This window comes from Montipora foliosa, chromosome 3, assembly GCF_036669935.1.
Source record: "Montipora foliosa isolate CH-2021 chromosome 3, ASM3666993v2, whole genome shotgun sequence".
Taxonomy (NCBI): domain Eukaryota; kingdom Metazoa; phylum Cnidaria; class Anthozoa; order Scleractinia; family Acroporidae; genus Montipora; species Montipora foliosa.
In genome coordinates, this window is record NC_090871.1 from 54,226,013 (window position 1) to 54,236,012 (window position 10,000).

Genomic DNA, 10,000 nt, shown 5'->3' on the forward strand with positions numbered 1-10,000 from the left:
ACCCCGTTGTAGTCCTGAATTTTTCAGGCTTCTCTACGCAATCGTAAAAATTGCGTTCATAACTGCGAGGATCACAGCCTCACTTGATTTCATATCCGCAGTTCATATATGATCCATTTCATATATCATTTCATCATTGATTTATTCCTCACGGGAACATTAGAACCCACAAGAGCTTCATAGCTCAGTTGGTTAGAGCGTCGCACCGGTATCGCGAGGTCACGGGTTCAAACCCCGTTGAAGTCCTGAATTTTTCAGGCTTCTCTACGCAATTGTAAAAGTTGCGTTCATAACTGCGAAGATCATAGCTTCACTTCATATATTCATCTCAATACGGATTCCGCGGTAAGCATAGTACACAACACGCTGCTCTTGAAATCCTAAACGACATTCTTACTAACCTTGATAAAGGCCTGGAATTCACTTGTTGTTTGTTTATTGATTTAAAATAGGCTTGACTTGGCTTGGTCCGCCAAGATTAGCAATAGCTACCTGTGGCCCCGTCCACCTATAAATAATTTAGTAATTCAAGAAATAAATATACTGTTGTTGTCGTTATAAACTTGAAAGCTATGGCTTCCGAGGAGTGGTAAATGATTGGTTTAAGTCGCAGACAGTATACGGCTGTTAATGGTTATATACCTGAGTCCAGTTGCACAAACAATGGATAGCGTTATCCGCCAGATAAACCACTATCCAGTGGATAAGTCATAGCGAAACCAATTGCACTATCTAATGGATAGAGATTTATCCCGTGGATAGTGTTATCCACCTTTTGAACAACTGGGGCCTGATGTTAATCCAACCCTCTGTGGAGTTCCTCAAGGTTCCGTGCTTGGACCCTTGCATTTTCTCTTGTATACCAATGACTTATATTGATCTTCCAATAAGCTTCATTTTTACTTGTTTGCTGATGACTATAGTGTAACTTGTGCAAACGGAGATCTTAAAAAAACTTGAAATTGAAATCAACGAAGTGTGTACGTGGTTAGCTGTCAATAAACTAACCTTGAAGGCCGAAAAAATCTATAGTCACTATAATTTATCATCTTTCGTCCACACCAAAAGGCTCTTTCCTTTCATCCCAACTTTAGAATAATAGATAACAACTCAAATACTAGCCAACCATTAAAAACTCCTCATCCTATTCCGCTCTTTAATTAATTTTACCCTATCTGAACTACATGTGTATGGTATCTGTGCTTGGGGTCAGGCTTCTGAAACACATCTTCATAAGCTACTTGAATACATAAACTCCCTGATAAATGTACGCCGTTGCACTCATACACTTTGTTGATCTTCCTGCTCTCCTTTAGCTAACATCACCCATCCCCCCTTCTAGAACTTGCTCGTATGATGGCGACCGGGCCTTTGAATGCACTGCATCTATTCCCTAGAACTCCCTAGCTACCTGAACTAATAAAATCATCATCATCTGCTTTTACGTTAAATAGTAACCTTAAGACACTTTTCTAATCTTTTGACGATATTGCTACCTTCCATAGGACTATTGTTCAATGTTAGTATTATTTTATCCCAGTAGTATATCTTTACATTTAAGTTAATACATGTAAGTGAATTTAGTCCTATCTGATGTTATACATGTATAGCACATTGAGTGTTAGAAAAGCGCATATTAGTACCTATTTATTATTACCATTATCATTATCGTTATCATTATCGTTATCGTTATCGTTATAATTATCATTATCATTATAATTATTATTAAGGCACGTAGCCACACGAAATTCTTTGAAGTTTATGTTTTAATATAGACAATACATGTTTCGGATGAGACATCATCCATCGTCAGTTGTACAGTGAGAAGTAAAATAAAACATAATTTAATATGCAGTAAATAGTATAACAAAGTGAGATATTAACGAGAACAATTAAGGATGAAGGTGTGAACCCAAAAAAAAAAGTACAACTATTTAAGCTAAAAGGGGAGATTAATTAGTATGAAAGGGGTAAATTATTATTACAGTCGAGCCTAGATTATCCGGATACTTCAATTATCCGGACTTACTTTTCTGGTCCCAGTTTTCATGCATATCAATTAGTCATATTTTACGATCCGCAGCAAAACATTTTTCCTTCAAATTATGAGATGAAAGTCCGGTTCCAAATGAACTTTTTCGCTTCTAACACAAATCTGTACGCGTTTCGTGCTCAACCGCGCCATAACTGATACAGTGTATTTAACTGAGCTCTGATTAGCTCAGATTTGCTCCGTTGCTAAGTGAAATTCCACGGTCCATTAGCTATTGTAGTACCATTATGTTTGAACGTGGAGATTTATCTGTTGATACCTACTATAGTGCTTTTTGCATCCATAGGCTATCGCCTTGATAGAAGATGACATATTACTAAACATTACATGTACTTCTGCGGTATTGGAGAAGTGTTCTTAAATTAGCCTATGGCATTCTAACAAAACAAGTTACTGTAATCAAGTTCTTCTGAAATAGCAATAGTAGTCAAAGACAGCATGTTGAACAGTCTGTTACGTTGAATGTCAAGATGCCAAGCTCTGAAACGCTCGAGTTTGTAGTATTACTTTTTTATCCTAACAAACCAGTATTATTCATAATATTAACCTCATGTGAACATTATTTTATCAATCCAAATATGTCAAACAGGAATTTGGAACAAAGGAATCAATTTCACCTTAAAAAGAAAGTAAATAACAGGATTTCTTAAGAATTTGAGATTCTTTTTTCCTGGATTCCAAAAAGTTTTTGTTTGTAATAATAATAATAATAATAATAATAATATGTGATCTGCTAATCGCCCTTTCTCGCAGTCGGAGACTGAATTGCTAAGGGCGCAGCTCAACGAGGTCGGGCCGAAGGAGCTGTGCTGCTGGCTAGGCGCTCGGCCCCTGAACACGACCCATGTACAGTGTATGACCTCGGAGAACAGCACCACAGCCTGATGGAATAGCCCAGGAGTCGATTTTGAGGAGAGAGGAAAACCGGAGTACCCGGAGAAAAACCCTCGGAGTCAGATTGAGATCGACTGAAACTCAGCTCACATACGACCCGAGGCCAGAGTTGAACCTGGGTCACGGAGGTGGGAGGCACGGTTGATGACCGTTAGAATTATTGTCAGAATTATTGTCAGAATTATTGTCAGAATTCAGTGATTTGCTTTTAAACACAATCAATCAATCAATCAATCATTCAATCATTCATTCATTCATAACTACAGTAACTTACTTGAAGAGCTCTGTTCAGTCTCCTCTGCCTTTCAAGTTTAAATCACAACTCTTCCATGCAGCATTTATACCATGGTCCTGCAAAATGAGGGATACATGTACCAACAAAAATGATTCTCAAGCATCTACACTCACAACCTTGGTAAATTCCCTCAGTGTAGTTAATGTTTTTGCATTTACCACATTTTTGTCTTGTTGTGTGGAGGGTACAGCTACATGTAAGTACTTGTATGGGATGTTACCTGTAGTCTCCCCAACTACTACTACCTTTCATGTAAGGGCTGCCATCCATTTTGGTCTGAAAACTGTTACTGAATTAAATTAAATCTAAAAAATGAAGTTTTCCCTCCACCCCTTGTTTTAGACTGTCTCTTTTATTTTCTCTCAGAATACTGTCCTTTCATCCTCCGTGATCAATGAAGACCTTAATTAATGGCCCTTCTTACTCATCTCAGAAGTTAAAGCCACCTACATGCAGTAAAGATCTAAGACATACTGATAGACAGACTAAAATTGTTAGGGGAGCAGGACTGACGCAGTGGTGAGAGCACGCGCCTCCCACCAATGTGGCCCTAGTTCGATTCCTGGTCCCGGCGTCACATGTGGGTTGAATTTGTTGTTGTTTCTCTCTTTTCTCCGAGAGGTTTTCGCTGGGTACTCTGGTTTTCCCCTTTCCTCAAAAACCAACATTGTCAAATTTCAATTCGATCTGGAATGCACGGACACATGTTGAACGAGCTCCTGAGTGCTCTTAGGGGCTGGACAATCTGCAAGCCAGCGAGTCATGTGAGCAATGCGAATTTCGCATTTAACTCTAAGCACGCACTTCAAATAGCGCTCATAAACTGTTATTAAGCCTAAGCACCCATTTTAAAGTGGTTAGCTTTCAATAACTGTGTGACTAGTATGTTGACTCGCCATCTTGGCTCACATCACTCGCAGCGATGGCTCACATGCCTCGCATGCCTCACTGGCTGGCACATTGTCCAAACTCATGCTCTTAAGATGTTCCGTGGGCAAACAAATTCCACTTCCATGGAGTTCAAAGCAGTCAGGATATCTGGAAATGAGTTTGATCATGGAACACCTCTTAGTTCCAGACATTAAATGCAACTCAGACTTCTTCTGACATCATTCAATAGAACTTCAAGGAGGTTGAAAGCAGTCAACCAATGCTGATGTTTTTTAGATCTAGCTCTAAATGAAAACGGAATTTTAAGCTCCGAGAGAAATTTATACACAGAAAAAATTAAACTTTTAGATGACATATTTGATAAGGTTTGAAGTTTCAAATGTGGTCAATTAATATACAGATATTAAATTGAAGTGATGCCTTGATCTGGGGTTGTTGCTGTAACATCATGACCAAGACAGGGTTCGCGCTGGATTTTGTCTATACAATTCCAGGAGTATTCAAGGCGTTTTCAAAAACCAGAAGTTAAGTTTTCAAGGAGTCTTTATAAGAAGATTTCTATGCCATACATAGTGTTTCAGTGTTTTCTTTGCTGAAAAAGCCTACACTGTACCTCATATTCCTTACCACATCCTGGAAGTTAAATACACGCACAGGCATTTTCATTTTGGGTTAAATGTTTCCCTAATAGTCAATTTTGGGCTCAATTTTTGAAATGTCTCTTTAACTTAGCATGATGCAATCTCAACAAATTTCACCCAAGCAAAAATTCAAAGAGTTTTCAAGCAGTTTTCCGCAAAATCCTATTTTTCAAGGGCTTTTCAAGCGCCCTTGAAGTTCAAAATTACATTCAAGGGCTTTTCAAGGTCTTCAAGGAGTAGCACGAACCCTGCCAAGAAAATTTATATAAAATTATAATTTTGTACTTGAAGAATCTTTCCCCTACCAAAAATGTGACTGCAAGAAGTCTACATTTTTGTACAAGAGACAAGAGCGACTGCAGTCAACATGAGCAACTGCAGTCATGTTGTCAGTGGTTTTGTTACACAATGTATGTATACTTGCACATTCGTTGGATCCCCAATCTCGTACCCAGAGTCTTCGGGCTTCTTGGTCAGCGGGTGAGCGCCTGGAGAGACTCTGGGATAATCGACTTGAACTATATCTTTGATTGGCCGCTTGCGTAACAATGGCAGTCCGACAGGAAGTCGGTAAGTAATTCGGAAGCCCCAGAATTTGGAGGGAGATTCAAAATCTAAAACTAGTTTCGGTGCTGTTTGATTTTTTTCTACCTCAGAAATATATAAATCACAAAAATAATAAAACGACGAGGTTTGAATTATGTCTTATACCGCACGGGAATTTTCCCACGCTGCTAAAAAGTGATTACTGTTGCTGTTGCAAAAGTACCGTGGGAAAACATTATATCAGTCTCTTTGAGGAGAAATCCGTGGAATAAAGTCTTGTCGAAGCCATTCAGAATTACAGAAACATCAAATTGTAGTAGAAGAGGGCATTTGTGTCGTTTCCACAAAAAATTTGTCAATCGTGTTGCTTGCACGATGGCATTCTGAACGATGGAATGTACGCTGAAACACTAAAAATACACTTACCGAAAGCGTCAGAGGTTTCATCTTCATTTGCTCTTACAGCAAGCCAATGAACATTTCTCCAGTTTCTTTGTGTGTAAGGCTAAAATTCTTGTTTCTCGAACACTTTCAACCCGCCATTTATACTGCTTACGGTTTTCTCTTTTCTGTTTCCGTTTAAACTCAGGCATACGTAATCAGACCGGAACCCACGTTTTCTGGGAAAATGGAGTCGATTATCCCAGAGTCTCTCCGGGCGCTCACCCGCTGACCAAGAAGCCCGAGGACTCTGGGTACGAGATTGTTGGATCCCTCATTCTTTGTGTTGTAGAGCTTTTTCATTGTTGTGGCGGGAAGAAGGAGCATTTTGTGTGGAGCGTTAGCGGTTTTTTCCCTCCCTTTGCCCAGTCTTCTTTCCACTGTTTATAAGTGTGATGGGTGGCTGTCTTGGGGCGGGGGGCTCATGACGGGTTTGTCAGGTTTTGCCGGCCACGGGTACAGTCTCTATCTTGGAGCTGGCTTCCAATAGTGGAAGCTCCAGGATGTCTCAGCCACCCAACCTCCACTTAGCGACGCAGTTGTTAAATAATAATTTAAATATTAACCTTCAGTCAATTTTGTGCAGTGAGCAAGTCAGTAAAATTACTGTAAAGTTAGACAAAATTATGGTGACAAAAATATTTATGAAGACATTTCAAAATTGTCTGAAACATGGGCATTTACAGGAACACATATTGGTGATGTTAAAATACAAGTAGATTACAAAGTCTAACATAAGCATGCATGCTTATTGTACATACCTGCAATAATTCTTTAATTTATAATTCAGAAAAGTCTGAAAATCACATCCTTGGTCAAAAAGTTTCCTCCTTTCAAGAAAACAAAACCAAAAATAAGCAGTGAGAGATTTTATCACTACAGCAGAGACAAGAATTAAAGGATCCTCCTTTACGATGTCATGCTCAATTAATTAACTAGTGTGTACATGTACACAATAAATTAAGTTGCACATCTACAGTGTAATAGGCTGGTTTCGAATTGTGCAGCAATAAAAGAACAGAGTCGAGGTTCAGGGGAATAATTAGCATTCTCTTTTGTTCAAAACAAAGGAAAATGCAAATTACAGATTCCCCTGAACCTCGACTCTGTTCTTTTGTTGCTGCACAATTCGAAACTAGCCTATTCGAAAGTTCAGAAGGAATTGCTTTAATTAAAAGATACCCCTGAGAGCCACAAAGAACAAACTATATAAAATTAAAGAAAGGCTATGTACTTCACAAAGTATTTCTCTGTTGTGCACAAGAAAGGAATTTTCAATTTTACATAAGAAATGGTTTGCAGCCAGCCTTGCATGAAATACAGTGATGCCAACCTCTGGAGATCTAAATACCCCCCTCCCCTCCATGATCAACTGACCCACTTCTAGCCCACGTCCTCCTCTCCCCCTAAAAAATCAGGCCTTCTGATATTACGCGATGGTGCGATTTCGCACGATCGACCTCATATAGCATCCGATCGCACAATTCGCGAAAAATCGCATAACTCACAAAAGGACAAACAAAATTCATAAAATGAAACATAAATCAACACGTTTCTTAGAAATTCCTGCATAAATACAGGTACGCCATTTTTAAGATGATTTATCTTGGAAAAAGGCTAAAAAACCTTTGCCACCTTCGATTTCATAAACATTCGAAGTTCAAGGCTTTATTTTGCATGTCGGGGACCTGGTACGAGTCTCCTTCTATTGGTGCAACACAAACACGCACTTATATACACACCACTGAAATGACACAGTTGCCTTCTCTTAGAGAAGAGATTTGTGAAAAATAAGCGAAGTTGTAAGTTTTTCGGCAAAATGTAGAGCTTGTTTTTCATACTTGTGATCGTAGTTAGTCCAAAAGAAGAATTTTCTCAACAATTTTATCCAAGATTGTAGTTTTCATATCTTTTAAAATATTATTTCTGATATTAGTGGGTATTGTCTTATAATTAATTACAGTAAATTTCATTTGGAAGCACACCACAGAATTTGTAGGATTACAAAGTCTTACAAGCTCATTGTACATACCTGAAATAACTTGATCTTTAACAATATAATTCAGAAAAGACTGGAAATCACACCTTCGGTTAAAACGCTTCCGCTTTTCAAGAAAACAAAATCAAAAATAGGCCGTTAGAGATTTCATCACTACAGCAGAGACAAGAAATATAGCATCCACCTTAAAAAGATGTCATGGTCAATTCATAAATACATGTATGTAAGTTGCAGAATTCTAATTCAAAATTTTGCTTTCAAAAATGAGTGAGACTGTTACTACTACTGAGAGCCATCAAGAGCAAAATATATAGTTCAATAAAATTTAAGAAAGGTAGTGTACACATACTTCACAAAGTATTAAATCTGTTTTTATAGAAGAATGGAATTTTGGATTTTACATAACAAATGGTTTGCAGCCTGTGTTGCAAGACAAAAATAATAATGTCATGGTGAAGTGTTCAATTCAAATTAAAAAAAAACACTTTTCACTAACTGACACAATATCATTAAAACACAAGTCAGTCTGCTAGGGAATAAGCTTGTGTTTTAACAACCTACATGTGTATGATATTGCTTTACAGATGTCAAGGGTAGGGTAGTTAATCACAAATTAAATCTACTGTATCAATTGGACAAAGAGTTCAGGCTAATACCCTGTTTTTTTACACTTGCATGTGGATCAGAACTCACAGAAAGAGGCATGTTCCCCCTCCCCCTACCTTATCTCTGCAGATGGGTGAAATAAGCCAGTGCGGGGATGGGGAGTCCTGATACAGGTATCAAGTATCACGCAACAAAAGATAAAAAGCCCTTTTTGTTATGGACAAGGAAGTTACATGATTCTGTCTGAGATTCTAGCCTCACAGGAAAGACCCTCGTCGCAGTCTTCCACCGTTTTAGTTATGGACACCAAAAGAACGTGTTCCAAATGGAGCTACTTTAATCTTAATATCCATTGAAAGATTGTCATGACAGTATGAGTTGAGGCACTTATGGTGCATTTACTTTGCAGTGACCTTGCAGTGAAAATTCAGTCAGTTATCGTTCAACCAATTAATGATTTTTATTGAGCTTATTATTTTTATTCCAATAAATGACATGAATGTGTCAGATATGTATACAAATGTACAACTGCTGTACGTACGTCACTACAACATAGGAAATGAAATGACTAAAGTCAGTCTGGGCTCAGCATGGAAGTCGCTGGTGGAACATTTCATTTAAAGCAAGATCGAGTAAAGAGCGGAAGAGGTTGTACGAGAAGACATTGATGAACTCACCTAAATTCTCAGCTACGTAGATAAACTACAATTGGTGGGAATGCTGTCTTCTGCTCACTCCATTCCTTTTAAGCCAAAACAACCCTGAAAAACCCACACACTTGGTGATAAACTAACTCAAGCCAAGAAAGTTATTCACTTCAAAGTGTCCAGCTTGTGTGTCAGAGCAGATTAGTACTTCGGAATTTCCTGTGTTCAATAATTTGTGCTGTCTCCAACATGCAGCCCAGTCATAATCCCGGCGTTGTCAATCAATGGTTTCCGATCGATTGATTGCAATCAATACAATCAATAATAATCAATAACAATCCATTGATTGTTATTGATTGGTGCAACCAATCGATAAAAATCGATACTCACACTCGGAGTCTTAATTGCTATTGATTACCATTGATTTCTATAGAAAATCATTGATTAATAATTCATTATGCAACTTTCTGGCGCGTGTTAGCGTGGGCGTGCTTCATTGGTCCCGGGCATATTTACACGTCTAGGGTAATTGGGTAATTCGATTGCGCACTTTTATCCTTGCACTTCAACCGGGATTCCCAGAACACAATTGTTACGGAGTTTGCTTGTTCCAGAGATGGCGAAGCAAGTTGAATTGTCAGTGCGCTGTGTAGTCAAGGGCTATCACGAATGCCCTTTTGAAGTGAATGTCGCAGAAATATTCTACGCATTCAAGAAGAGAGGAGAAAGTGGGAATGCGTTCAGAGTTACGAATGATCGGGGGCAGCTCGGCCATCTTCAAATCGAGCTTGTTGGTCCTCTTTGGCCCTTACGCAAAGAGATTACTGTGTAAGTTTAAAAACGCCACAATACAAAACAAGAGAAAACAATAATCGGAATGTGTCATGTCAATAACTGGAACTCATTTTATTTTTATTATTTTAGAATTGTGACAGGACCTCCAGATTCATTGTATGATTCTATGATTCTATGATTCATTGTATTATG

At 38.4% G+C, this 10,000-nt stretch overlaps 1 protein-coding gene across 1 annotated transcript in view; it reads right to left on the reverse strand.

Moving 5' to 3' along the window:
* The window catches only part of LOC137997705 (uncharacterized), a 21,956-nt gene that overhangs the window by 10,950 nt on the left and 1,006 nt on the right, over positions 1-10,000 (reverse strand). Inside the window, exons 2-6 of the mRNA XM_068843906.1 lie at positions 9,044-9,127; positions 7,794-7,866; positions 6,523-6,591; positions 3,222-3,298; positions 402-508 (exon numbers count right to left, since the gene is read on the reverse strand). The gene's annotated coding sequence lies outside the window, so the exon portion shown is untranslated. The remainder of the gene's footprint in view (positions 1-401; positions 509-3,221; positions 3,299-6,522; positions 6,592-7,793; positions 7,867-9,043; positions 9,128-10,000) is intronic.